Source organism: Bubalus bubalis, chromosome 4, assembly GCF_019923935.1.
Source record: "Bubalus bubalis isolate 160015118507 breed Murrah chromosome 4, NDDB_SH_1, whole genome shotgun sequence".
NCBI lineage: Eukaryota > Metazoa > Chordata > Mammalia > Artiodactyla > Bovidae > Bubalus > Bubalus bubalis.
Genome location: NC_059160.1, coordinates 55749065 through 55761779, shown reverse-complemented (window position 1 = coordinate 55761779; position 12715 = coordinate 55749065). Strand labels below are relative to the sequence as shown.

Below are 12715 nucleotides of genomic sequence, written 5' to 3'. Positions count from 1 at the left end.
TTTGACATAATTTTTTTTAATTAATAATAAGGTTTTGGGAGAATGTTTTCCTTTGAAATAAGTTTGATGAATACTCAAATATGAGGCCCTACTTGAGGCATTCATTCTGAACCCAGTCAATATTTTAATGCTTCGTCATATGCTTTTGTTTTTTTTTTTGTTTGTTTGTTTGTTTGTTTTTTAATTTTATTTTATTTTTAAACTTTACATAACTGTATTAGATTTGCCAAATATCAAAATGAATCCGCCACAGGTATACATGTGTTCCCCATCCTGAACCCTCTTCCCTCCTCCCTCCCCATTCCATCCCTCTGGGTCGTCCCAGTGCACCAGCCCCAAGCATCCAGTATCGTGCATCGAACCTGGACTGGCAACTCATTTCATACATGATATTTTACATGTTTCAATGCCATTCTCCCAAATCTTCCCACCCTCTCCCTCTCCCACAGAGTCCATAAGACTGTTCTATACATCAGTGTCTCTTTTGCTGTCTCGTACACAGGGTTATTGTTACCATCTTTCTAAATTCCATATATATGCGTTAGTATACTGTATTGGTGTTTTTCTTTCTGGCTTACTTCACTCTGTATAATAGGCTCCAGTTTCATCCACCTCATTAGAAAAATATGGAACGCTTCACGAATTTGCGTGTCATCCTTGCGCAGGGGCCATGCTAATCTACTCTGTATCGTTCCAATTTTAGTATATGTGCTGCCGAAGCGAGCACTATCCTGCTTTTTAAAAACTGTTCATTATATGATTGTGCCACATCTTAGTTGTGGCACACAGGATCTTCATTGTGGTGCACAGTCTCTAGCTGTGGCACACGGCTCAGTAGTTGTGGTGCATGGGCTTAGTTTCTTCATGACATGTGGGATCTTAGTTCCCCGACCAAGGATTGAACCCATGTTCTCTGTGTTGCAAGGAAGATTCTTAACCACTGGACCACCAGGGAAGTCCCTATCCTGCTTTTTAAAAAAATCTTAACCTAATTATATCTTTGAGCTATTCCCATTCAGCATTTCTCTGTCAGCAAGCAGCATAATACCACCAAACTTTTTCGTAGCATTATTTTCTGATATTCTGAATATTTTTCCCTAGGTCAATAGATGGTTTGGGAAGACATTTTTAATAGATGCATAATGTACCACAGGATAGCTGTAGCATAATGTCTTTAGCTGTTGCTCTACTGTGGATGTCATTTCCATTTTCATGCTATGAAAAATAATGCTGCAATCTTTGCATGTAAATATTTGTGTGTGACTGATGATTTCCTCACAAGAAATTGCTAAACATGGAGTCAGCAGTCAGTATTTTAAAGGTTAAAAAAAATGACTTCTTGATAATTGATCATTTCTCAGCATTATACCTAACACATTTTGATGGTAAGTTGAGAGTTTAAGGTCCCCAACGGTGAATCATTTAAACACTCACTTATTCAGTTTCTCACCAGGCTTTTAAAACTAGTGCCTACTTCTCTTCCAACTTTGATTAAACTGAAAAGGCTAACTATAATTAATCTGTGTTAATGAGCATGAAGAGCATTTGAAAGTCATGTGGAAACTGATGATTATGAAATCTTTTCATCTACCACGGTGCCTTTTATTTCATAGGAGAAGACTTTCCTTTTCCACCAACCCTATTCCCTTCTCTGCCCCCTATTTGGCAGGGCATGGTCCTGGGCCCAGTGGTAGACATTTCTAAAACTAAGAGCCAAATCTAAAAACAACGAACATTTTCCTAAACTTACAGCTTCTCTGGATGCTAGCCAAGAATGTCTTAGGATGATGACAAATGACTGGAACCCAGTAAAACTATTGGAGGGTTCCAGAGGTTTGGGCATGAAGCATGAGGACAAAATTAGGTCTCTGGCTAAAAGGCAGTCTTAGACTTACACAGTAAATCCTTGATGTATGGTTTGGATTCTGATTCGGCTTTGCAGGGTTGCAGCAAGTGTGGTTATATTATTCATCTGAAATACAGTTAGATTCACTTATTATTTATATTCTGTTTGGGTCTCTCCTCCCTACCCACTGCCTCCCTACTTCCATTCATACCCTTATCTTAGTTGATGTTAACTGATTATTTTTGGCATTTGAAACATTCCCGTAATTCCAAGAGTCAAGGCTGTCTGAAAGGTATGTTCAGAGAAGTATCACTGCCAACCTCATCCCTGCTACCCCATTCCCTTTCCCCCATTCTTCCCATCTCATCCCACCCACTCCTCACAGAAAACAATCTCATTAGTTCCTGGTTTATCTTTCCTGAATTTCTTTTGCATGGAAGCATGTATGTTTTCTCATACACTTCTTACAGGAAAGGTAGCATACTATATACATTCTTTTGTACTTGGCTTCTTTTTCAGTTGACAGTATATCCTGGAGACCATAGTATCTGCTCATAGAAATCTTCCCCATCTTTATTTATTTATAGCAGTGTAACATTTTATTGTGTGAATATGTCATAGTTTATCTGACTAATCTATATTTGAGCATTTAGATTATTCAGTATTTTGCAGTTGTAAACAATGATGCAATGGATAACTATATGAGTATTTGTATATATACTTTTTATTGTTAAGGTGTATCTTCAAGGTAGATTTGTAGAATTGGGATTGTTGGTTCAACAAATAAGTACACATGTAGTTATTGTAATGTGTTTCCAGATTTTCTTCATGAAGGGTTTTACCAGTTTGTATAGCCATCAGCATGTGTGAGGGTGCCTGGCTGTTTTTCCCACATTCTGTCAATAGAAAGTACAGTCATAATTTTTAATTTTTCAGTCTGATAGCTGAGGAATGGTACCTTCCCATACTCTGACTTCTGTCTCCTCAACTGAGCAAGATTGCCAAGCGAGTTCTGTTTGGCTGCATCCTCCCTGCCCTGTGGCATGGAAACTGTCTCCATGCAGAAGCTGGGCCAGTCATAAGACTCACCTCATTTCTTTCACTTTTCACAGGGATGATAATCCTGAATTCTACTATCCAATGTCTAAAAAAACCCCTTTGTTTCGTATATTTTGTCTGCTTTTCTAGTTGTTTAAGGTAAGAGCTTAAATTCAGTCCCTGTTATCCCATCAATGGTGGTAGCATGTGAAAGTGAATAAGCTGGTCCAATATTCAACTGATAAGACTTCTAGACACAGAGAGAAAATTATCAATGATTATTGAAGCAATAGAAAAAAATATTTAGAACTGAATAGACACTTTCTCTTAACACTGAAGAGGCTGAAGAAATTATAAGCAGAGTGAATGCAACCACATCCACCCTGTGAAAATTTGTAACTCTAAAAGAATAAAGGAAAAAAATGGAAAACTTCTACAAATGGAGAAAAAATAAAAGAGAAAGGGAAGCTTTCTGTATAAAAGAAAGAGAAGCCGAGTAGGAACAGGATTCTCATTGCCAGAATGCTAAAAGTTAGCAGACCAAATTTTTAGAGGATTTGAATTTGAAATCTAAAATTCTATAACCAGGCAAATTAGAATATGAGTGATAGTAAAATTTTAAGAGAATACTGTGGACAGCTTAATAGGAACAACTTTGAAAATAACGTTGATATGGATGATTTTCTTGGAAAATATAGATGAATAAAAATTGACTCAGAGAGATATAGAACAATAAAATAGACCTGTATTCATAGAAGTTGAAAATTAAATTCCGTATATACCTATTAAAAGGCACCAGGCCCAGAAGGATCTATAGGAAAGTTCCATTGAACTTCAAAGAACAGGTGAAAAAATTATAAAAAGCTTTCTCATTCATTCTAAGAGGCTACCAAATGATGTTAACAAAGCCAGACAAGCACAGAAGACCAATGAAGGTCCAGTCAGAGACAGAAATCTTGCCAATTGTTGAAAATGATGGAAAGAATTGATAACTAGTTGTAAAGTTGTTACCCAGGTAACCAAAAGGATAAAAGGAGAAATTTAAGGTATCAGAATTGTAGCAGCTGCAGAAAGCAGTTTACATGGTAGGGTGTGAAAGAGTAAAGAAGTTGAACATATGAAAATAAAGACATATGAAGAAGGGTGTCCATGAGCTGAAACTCAGATCTCTGAAGAGAGGCTGCTGCCATACCTGTGCTGGTGTATCAGCCTTGTGGGGAGATGGAGGGATGTGGTGGTTGCTGAGGCTGCTTCTGCAAGTGTCAGAAAAACAACAAACTGGATTCAGCTGTTGCTATGAGAAGAAACTGCCCTGGCTGGGTGAAGAAGTGTTGCTAGGATACTGTACACAGGAAAAGAAAGCAGACGGCAAGATCACAGCAAGCTGTCAGGGAGCAAAAATCCCTTCTTCCTCTTCTAGCCTTGTCATCTCCTTTGTTAGTCAGAGACTAAGAAGAAGCCAGTTGGCAAAGCAGAAATGTGGTTTGTGCAGTTCCAAACCTAGCATCACAAATCAACATATAGAAGAGTGGGCTTGGAGCTGAGACTATAAAGAAAGCTGAGTGCAAAGAATTGATTCTTTTGAACTGTGGTATTGGAGAAGACTCTTGAGAGTCCCTTGGACTGCAAAGAGATCCAACCAGTCCATCCTAAAGGAGATCAGTCCTGGGTGTTCATTGGAAGGACTGATGTTGAAGCTGAAACTCCAATACTTTGGCCACCTGATGCGAAGAGCTGACTCCTTTGAAAAGACCCGGATGCTGGGAAGGATTGAGGACAGGAGGAGAAGGGGATGACAGAGGATGAGATGGTTGGATGGCATCACCAACTCAATGGACATGGGTTTGGGTGGACTCTGGGAGTTGGTGATGGACAGGGAAGCCTGGCGTGCTGCGGTTCACGGGGTTGCAAAGAGTCGGACACAACTGAGCGACTGAACTGAACTGAACTGGAGCTGAGAGAGCTCAGAGAGCACATATGCAAGGAAAATTTACACTCATCCCATATTATAAATGGATGAAAAAAAAACTAAAACATCAACATATTAAACCTAACAGTGTAGAAGAAAATATATCATAACAAAGTAGGACTTTTTGCAGGAATGCAAGGAAGCTCAGAAAGCTATTTATCAACAGATAGAAGTAGATAGATTCTGAAAAAGCATTTGATGAAAGTCAATGCTTGTTCCTGATAAAATTGCTTAACAAAACTAGTTAGAAAAGCATCATTGTATATAATGGTGATACATCAGAAAAATTCTTACCAAAGTCAGAAATAAGACAAGGAGGTATATTATCACTGCTCCATTTCAACATTAAATTGGAGGGCTTAAAAATACAACTTAATAAGAAAAAAAAGAAAATATTTACACTTGAGTAGAAGAAATAAAATTGTCACTTTTGGTAAAAGTCTGATGTACTATTTTTAAAAATCCAAGAAAAACATTGGAAAAGCTAGTAAGACTGATATAAAAATTCAGAAGGATACATACATGATCATATGAAAAGCTAGAAACCACGTCTTTCCTGTGTATCAGTGATGATCAATTAGAAAATATAAAACTCCTGTTTATCTTACAAAAAAGTGTAAAACACACATCAGAAACATAACAAGATTTGTAGAGAGAATAAAAACTATAAAATATATATAAATAAACCTAAAAATGTACAGAAAGTTCTATTAAAGGACACAAAAGAAGGTTTGAATAAATAGACCTAGATGGGAAGACTGAATTTCGTTAAAGTATCACTTTAATTCAGTCCCAATAGCAATTACAGATGGATGTTTTTAACAGGAAAACTAATAAACTGATATTTGAAGTTCATCTGGTTGGAAAAAATTGGGCTGGAATAAAAAATTTTTAAGAAAGAATAAGGTTCTTGCCTTGCTGCTAAGTCACTTCAGTCGTGTCCGACTCTGTGCGACCCCATAGACAGCAGCCCACCAGGCCCTGCTGTCCCTGAAATTCTCCAGGCAAGAACGCTGGAGTGGGTTGCCATTTCCTTCTCCAATGCATGAAAGTGAAAAGTGAAAGTGAAGTCATTCAGTCGTGTCCAACTCTTAGTGACCCCATGGACTGCAGCCTACCAGGCTCCTCTGTCCATGGGATTTTTCAGGCAAGAGTACTGGAGTGGGTTGCCATTGCCTTCTCCAAAGAAAACGTACTATAAGGTGATATTAATTAAAATAATTTGACACTTAATGTGAAAATAGATAATTTGATAATTGAAAGAGAAGAAAACATTTAGAAACAGAGGCATACATTTATGGAATTTATGGTAAAATTATCATTTTAATAGTATTGGAAAAGAGAGACTATTGAATATTGATTTGGAAAAGAAAAAAAGTTAGGTCATAATTAAACACCAAGTCTCAGATTAATGAAATATGTTTAACTAAGAAATTATTAGGAAAAAATATGTGACAGTGTATTTAAATCTTGAAAATTAGAACAACTTTCCTAAGCAAAATATAAACATAGGAACCATGAAGAGAATGAATGGATAGACCTGACTGCAGAAAAATGGAAATTATTTTACCCAAAGAAAGACACTGTTATTTTACCCAAAGAAAGACACTGTATTTGAGAAATTTATGACTGCTTGAGAGAATGTTTTTGCAACATATTTATAAAAAATGTACTTATAATCCAGTCACTGAGTTAATTCTTTGCAGATATGATTTAGTTCTCAGAGAAAGAGGACTAACTGAAGTTGATATTATTTGTTCCCAATCTGGCAGAGAGAAAACTGAGATTTGGAAAGTATTTATAAGCATCTTGCTTAATTTCTCACAGTTTCTAAGTGGTGGGGCCAAAATTTCATACCAATTCTGTTTGACTTTCAGAGCTCTTTCCCATGACCTTTTTTCTTCCTAGTGCTAACTTAGTTTACCTTGAACATTTCTAAAATTGCACTGTTATCTCATATGAAGTATTCTCTGACCTCATCTCTTATGCTGTGATCCTATGGAGTATTAGTCCCTTAAATCATCCATAACACAATGAAAGAATAAATGGGTTATATGGATAGTGTAATGTCAATGAGTCTACAAATATTTATTCTATGCAAAGGGAGAAGGATAACCTTATCATGTCCATTCACAATTAAAACTTGGCATAAACAGGAGCTAGTAGAGAAATCTGAAGTTGGCCAGTTCTCTGATTCGTTGTGCAGTGTTGTCAGAATTATTCATCAGGCTAGCTTCATGCTGACAAGTGATAATTTCGGCAGGGCAAGTGAATTTCATGACCCAAGCCCACAGGAAACTCTTAAGCATGGAACTTGATGCTTGCTTTATCAATGAATGACTCTAAACAAATTCTAGATTGGGATAATGTGGTGAAGAAGAGAAAGAAGTTCCCAGAATTTGGGGAAAAAAAAAAACCCAACCCTTTATTTAGATAAAAACCTACAACTCCCATTTTCTACCTTATCTTTGGCCAAATATTTGAACAGAGTTGCAATAACAGAGCTAAACTGATAGTTTTCAGTTACATTTCTTTTCATCTGTTTCCTTGCGGTGCTGCTAGATTATGACTCCTGTTACCTTTGTTATATGGGATTATTAACATTTCCTGAGCTAATCATTCCCGTACCTCATGGCTGTTTCCACTCTCCTCTGTCTGTCCTTTTAACATTGGTATTTTTTAGACTTATACCCAAGGCCTTTTCTGCTGGTCTCATCTAACCTATAGCTCCAGTTACCAGGATGTGCAAGTGATATCTGTATTATTTAGGGAGATTTTGGTGGCATCAGAGGACCCAATAATGACCTAACGATGATATCAGGTGCCTCACAGGACAAGAAATCTGGAAATAGTGTGTTCCAGGGTTGGCTCAGGAGTTCAGAGATGTCATCAGGTACCAAGGTTCTTTACATCTTTCAGCTCTGGCATTCACGGAGCCATCTTACCAGTTTCTAGATAGCAGCTGAAGCTCCAAACCTCAGTTTCTCACAATACTTTTAAAGTGGGAAGGAGGGGAGTTTAGGCAGAAGAGGGCTCTTTTCTCATGTTGCTCTCTGCTTTATAAGGAGGAAAATCTTTCCTCAGTGGACTTCACTTGCCTTAGAAGTAAGTCATGTATCATACCAATGACAAAGAGAAATGGGGTTACCAGGATTGACTTGTGTGTGTATGTGTGTGTGTATTAGTTGCTTAGTTGTGTCCGACTCTTTGCAACCCCATGGACTGTAGCCCACCAGGCTCCTCCATCCATGGAACTTTCCAGGAAAGAGTACTGGAGTGGGTTGCCATTTCCTTCTCCAAGTATTGACTTAACCAATTTTTATTTCATTCTTTGAACTGAGTACATCACTGCATGAATAAAATTAGAGTTCTGTTAGCAAGGAAGATGGGAGGGAGTGGTCATTGGATGGTTAATTAATAATGTCAAGCATAGCACCCCAAAATCAATATCTTCAACCCTAATCTACTTCATTAAGTTTAGTCCCATTTATGCAAATACCTGCAAGACATCTATCTCACACTTCTCAGATTCCATAAACTCATCACTTTCCCTGACAGTCCTTTGCCTAAACCCCGAGGTCCTGCCCTATTGCACACATAGACCTCCTTCTGCTTTAATGAAACAAATGACATTGCCATTCATTCAGTTGCCCAAAACAAAAACCTAGGTGTAAACTTTAACATCCCTTATCCCTTAACCTTCAGTTCAGTTCAGTTCAGTTCAACCTCAGTCATGTCCGACTCTGCGACCCCATGAATCGCAGCACGCCAGGGCTCCCTGTCCATCACCAACTCCCGGAGTTCACTCAGACTCACGTCCACCGAGTCAGTGATGCCATCCAGCCATCTCATCCTCTGTCATCCCCTTCTCCTCCTGCCCCCAATCCCTCCCAGCATCAGAGTCTTTTCCAATGAGTCAACTCGTCGCTTGAGGTGGCCAAAGTACTGGAGTTTCAGCCTTAGCATCATTCCTTCCAAAGAAATCCCAGGGCTGATCTCCTTCAGAATGGACTGGTTGGATCTCCTTGCAGTCCAAGGGACTCTCAAGAGTCTTCTCTAACACCACAGTTCAAAAGCATCAATTCTTCGGCACTCAGCTTTCTTTATAGTCCAACTCTCACATCCATACATGACCACTGGTAAAACCATAGCCTTAATCAATCACAAATTCCCAATGTGTCTTCTTAATATGGCTCAGATATTATGCCTTTCTTTATCTTCCTTTTCATAGAAATAAGAAAAATCACTAACAAAACAATTCATTATATAATATTTACAAAATTTTCAAATTGTATTTCTAAAATTTTTAAGTAAAACTGTTTATGGTTTTAAGAAAAAATTTTTTGTGTTTTAGTTATTGATGGATAGCACACGTTTTTTAATTTTTAAGCAAATTCTGTTAGTGTACGGTCCCTAGAAAAGAGAGTATGAAGCAAAATTTACACACTTACTGGAGGAAAGAATGCAATCCTGAGGACATAGGAGAGAGGGAAAAAAAGAATAAAGCAGCGATGGAGGGAAAACAATAGAAGTTGGTGTATTGCCAAGTTTAGGTATGCCTTCTCAAGAAAACATTGCTAGATACGGTGGGAAATCTCATGAGTGGTCAGTCATGTGGATTCACTGCTTTTCAGAACGGTCCTTTGTGAAAGAAGAAAAAGGACATGACATGTATCTGCAGTCTTGTTTTTATCTTCTGGCTCATTGGTGAAAACCTGCCTACAAGGCATTGAGAATCTCACACTTGCCCCTTTATTACTCAGCCCTTTTGGACAACCACTGGCTGGAAAAACTAGAGCCTTCATGGAGTTCAGCCAGGTTTGGCCTCGCACCAGACTTGCTATAGCTCCTGTGCTGCTGGCACAGTGAAGCCCAGATCTCAGCCCAGTCCTCATCCCAGGGGAGGCTGAGAAAAGTGAAGATGTTAGGATATGAGGTGATGGTGGCTGCAGCTGGAGTGTGAGCCGTCTCTGGGACGGCTGCAATCTGGGAAGAAGGGCAAGTGACCAGGGCTGCAGAGTACGTGAGGATGAGCAGATCTGGTGCAGCGCATGAACTAAACATCACACAGTGCATGAGAAATGGATGAAAGGATCCTATAAGTACTTAAAAAGTGACCAAAAGGGTAAAAAGTACATATGGCAGAATTCTTTCATCTACTGTTGATATTTTTCCAGATACTTTTGGATGTCATTTGTTTAAAAATGTGATCTTGTTTTTTTAACTTATCCCTCAAATGTCAGAAAAGCCATAATTTAGTATTTTCAGAATTATACATTTAAATTTAAGTTTACATTTATTTTTCCATAGATTAAAGACCTGTATTTGAAAAGCAAAACTTGAAAATTACTAGAATAAGATTCTGAAACATATTTTTATGATTTAAGACAGCAAAAAGATTTTTTAATCAGAAGACAAAAGCACAATTTGTAGAAAAAAGAATTGACATTAACATGTTTAAATTCTGTGTATCAAAATTAAAAGATAGCCCATAGGCTGAGAGAAGATATTTCCAATGCATATAACCAGAAAGGTTTAAGATCCCACATATATAAAAAATAGTTACAAATCAACAAAAAATCCAGGCAACCTAGTGCTAAAATGATCAAAGAATATAGAGGCATGTCACAGAATTGGAAAACTGAATGCCAAAACAATAAATAAATAAATAAATAAAAAGTTGCTCAGTTGTGTCTGACTCTTTGTGACCCCATGGACTATATAGCCTACCACGCTTCTCCATCCATGGGATTTTCTAGGCAAGAGTTCTGGAGTGGGTGCCATTTCCTTCTCCCAAATGCCAAATAAATCAGTAATCAAAGAAATCCAAAATAAATGCGTTATTATTTCATACCTCAAAGTAGAAAACCTGACCATATGATATGCTAGTGAACATATAGGGGAATAAGAGTAGAAATTGGTAGAGCAAGCTTGTAGAGCAGTTCAGGAGTCTATTAAAGTTGAAACACTACAACACTACAGTTTAATTTCTAGGTGCATATCCTAGAAAACATTTGAACCTGTATGCCTGGTGTTAGATGCAAGAATGCTTGTTGCAGGACTGATTGAAATAGTGAAAAACTGGAAAAAACCTTCATGTCCATCTATGGGAGAATGGCAACATTGCAGATAATGATGAAGTAGAATTAAAACAAATGAATTAGAGCCTAGTGTTGAAAAAGCAGGTTGCAGAAAAATTTATTTCATAAATTCTACTTGTGAATAAAATTTATTTCAAGTATGAAAACACACAGAAGAGTACTATGTACTGTTTGTGACTTGGTATATAATAAAAATGTAGTATGTGTAGGAATGGCCACATACAAAGGTCATTACAATGGCAAACTTTGGAGAAGAAGGAAAGTGGATGGCATTGGGGGTTGACAGGACCTTCAACTACGTGTAAGGTTTTATTTCTTTCAAATAAGAAAATGAACCAAATATGATTTTGATGAGTTAGTGATTTCTTGGGGTTTTAAAAAAGATACTCTGTTTTTCTGTATGATTGAAGACTTCATACCAAAAACATTTATAAAAGATGAAAATCTAAAAGGAATTTAAATTATATGCTTAAGAAATTTAAATAGAAAATTTTAATTTAAGTGTAAACTAAATTTATATTCAGAAGCATTCATTGGAAATGATTAGAAAAAATCCCATCCCATATAAATGCTAAAATTTTTATTTACAGCCCCAAACAATAGAGATCTGTCAACTTGATAAGAGTCTGCAGAATGATTCTACATGAAAAAGGAAAACAAAAAGCAATAGAAAGGAAATGAGTAGGGCTTACTCTAATGGATAATCTGATTAAAATGCCTGTCACAGAATTTATTGATGCTGTTGATGTTTGCCAATATCTGTGTAAAGAGGAATATTAGGCAGGATACAGTTTTAGTGGCTGTCTCAAAGAACCAAAAAAATAGCAGCTTAAACAAGGGAAAAGTATGTTTCTCTGTCGTACATAGCCTAGGTGTAAGTAGTTCAGAACTGACGCAGCAGTTTGAAAGTGTCAGAGACCTGAACTCCTATCTTGCTGCTCTGTCAGTTCTCAACACATAACCTTCTCTTTTGGTCGAAGATGGCTGCCCCAGTCTTCACCATCATGCCCACATTTCATCCAACAGGAAGGAGGTGCAAAGAAAGTGGAGGGCATGCTTCTTCCTTGTAAGGACATAATTAGTAAGTTACTTTGTCAATTCTCTCATTCCATGGCTACACCTGGCAGCAAGGGAGGCTGAGAAAGATTGTCTTTATTATGGGTGTCATGAGAACCCAAGAGTTCTCATTCTTAGCACAGAAAGGGTAACAATTAGAAATCTTAGGTCAAGTGGCAAAACTTCATTCTTTAACAGCTGGTAGAAAATTCTTCGGAGAAGGCAATGGCACCCCACTCCAGTACTCTTGCCTGGAGAATCCCATGGACGGAGGAGCCTGGTAGGCTGCAGTCCATGGGGTCGCTAAGAGTCAGACATGACTGAGTGACTTCACTTTCACTTTTCACTTTCATGCATTGGAGAAGGAAATGGCAACCCACTGCAGTATTCTTGCTTGGAGAATCCCAGGGACAGAGGAGCCTGTTGGGCTTCCGTCTATAGGGTCACACAGAGTTGGACACAACTGACTTGACTTAGCAGCAGCAGCAGAAAATTCTTAGGGTGAGAAATGTCTTGCTTAGAGAAATATCTTTCAGTCATTTTGTGTGAAAATATATGCAGTGCAGAGACTAGAAAGAGAAGGTGCAGTAAAAGGAACTCGAATGTTTCTCTGGCTAGGTAAATTTGCATTTTTTTTTCCTACGAAGAGAAAAGAGGGAGCAATACTAAGTTATTTGACAGAAGTCTGGACTCCCCAAACATTTA

The 12715-nt window shown here is 37.8% G+C and overlaps 1 non-coding gene across 1 annotated transcript; it reads right to left on the bottom strand.

The window, feature by feature from the left end:
• Positions 1–620: 620 nt before the first annotated feature.
• LOC123465745 lies at positions 621–727 on the bottom strand. Its single transcript, XR_006641037.1, has one exon. It is a non-coding gene; the product is annotated as a U6 spliceosomal RNA (small nuclear RNA).
• Between the last annotated feature and the right edge of the window lie 11988 nt (positions 728–12715).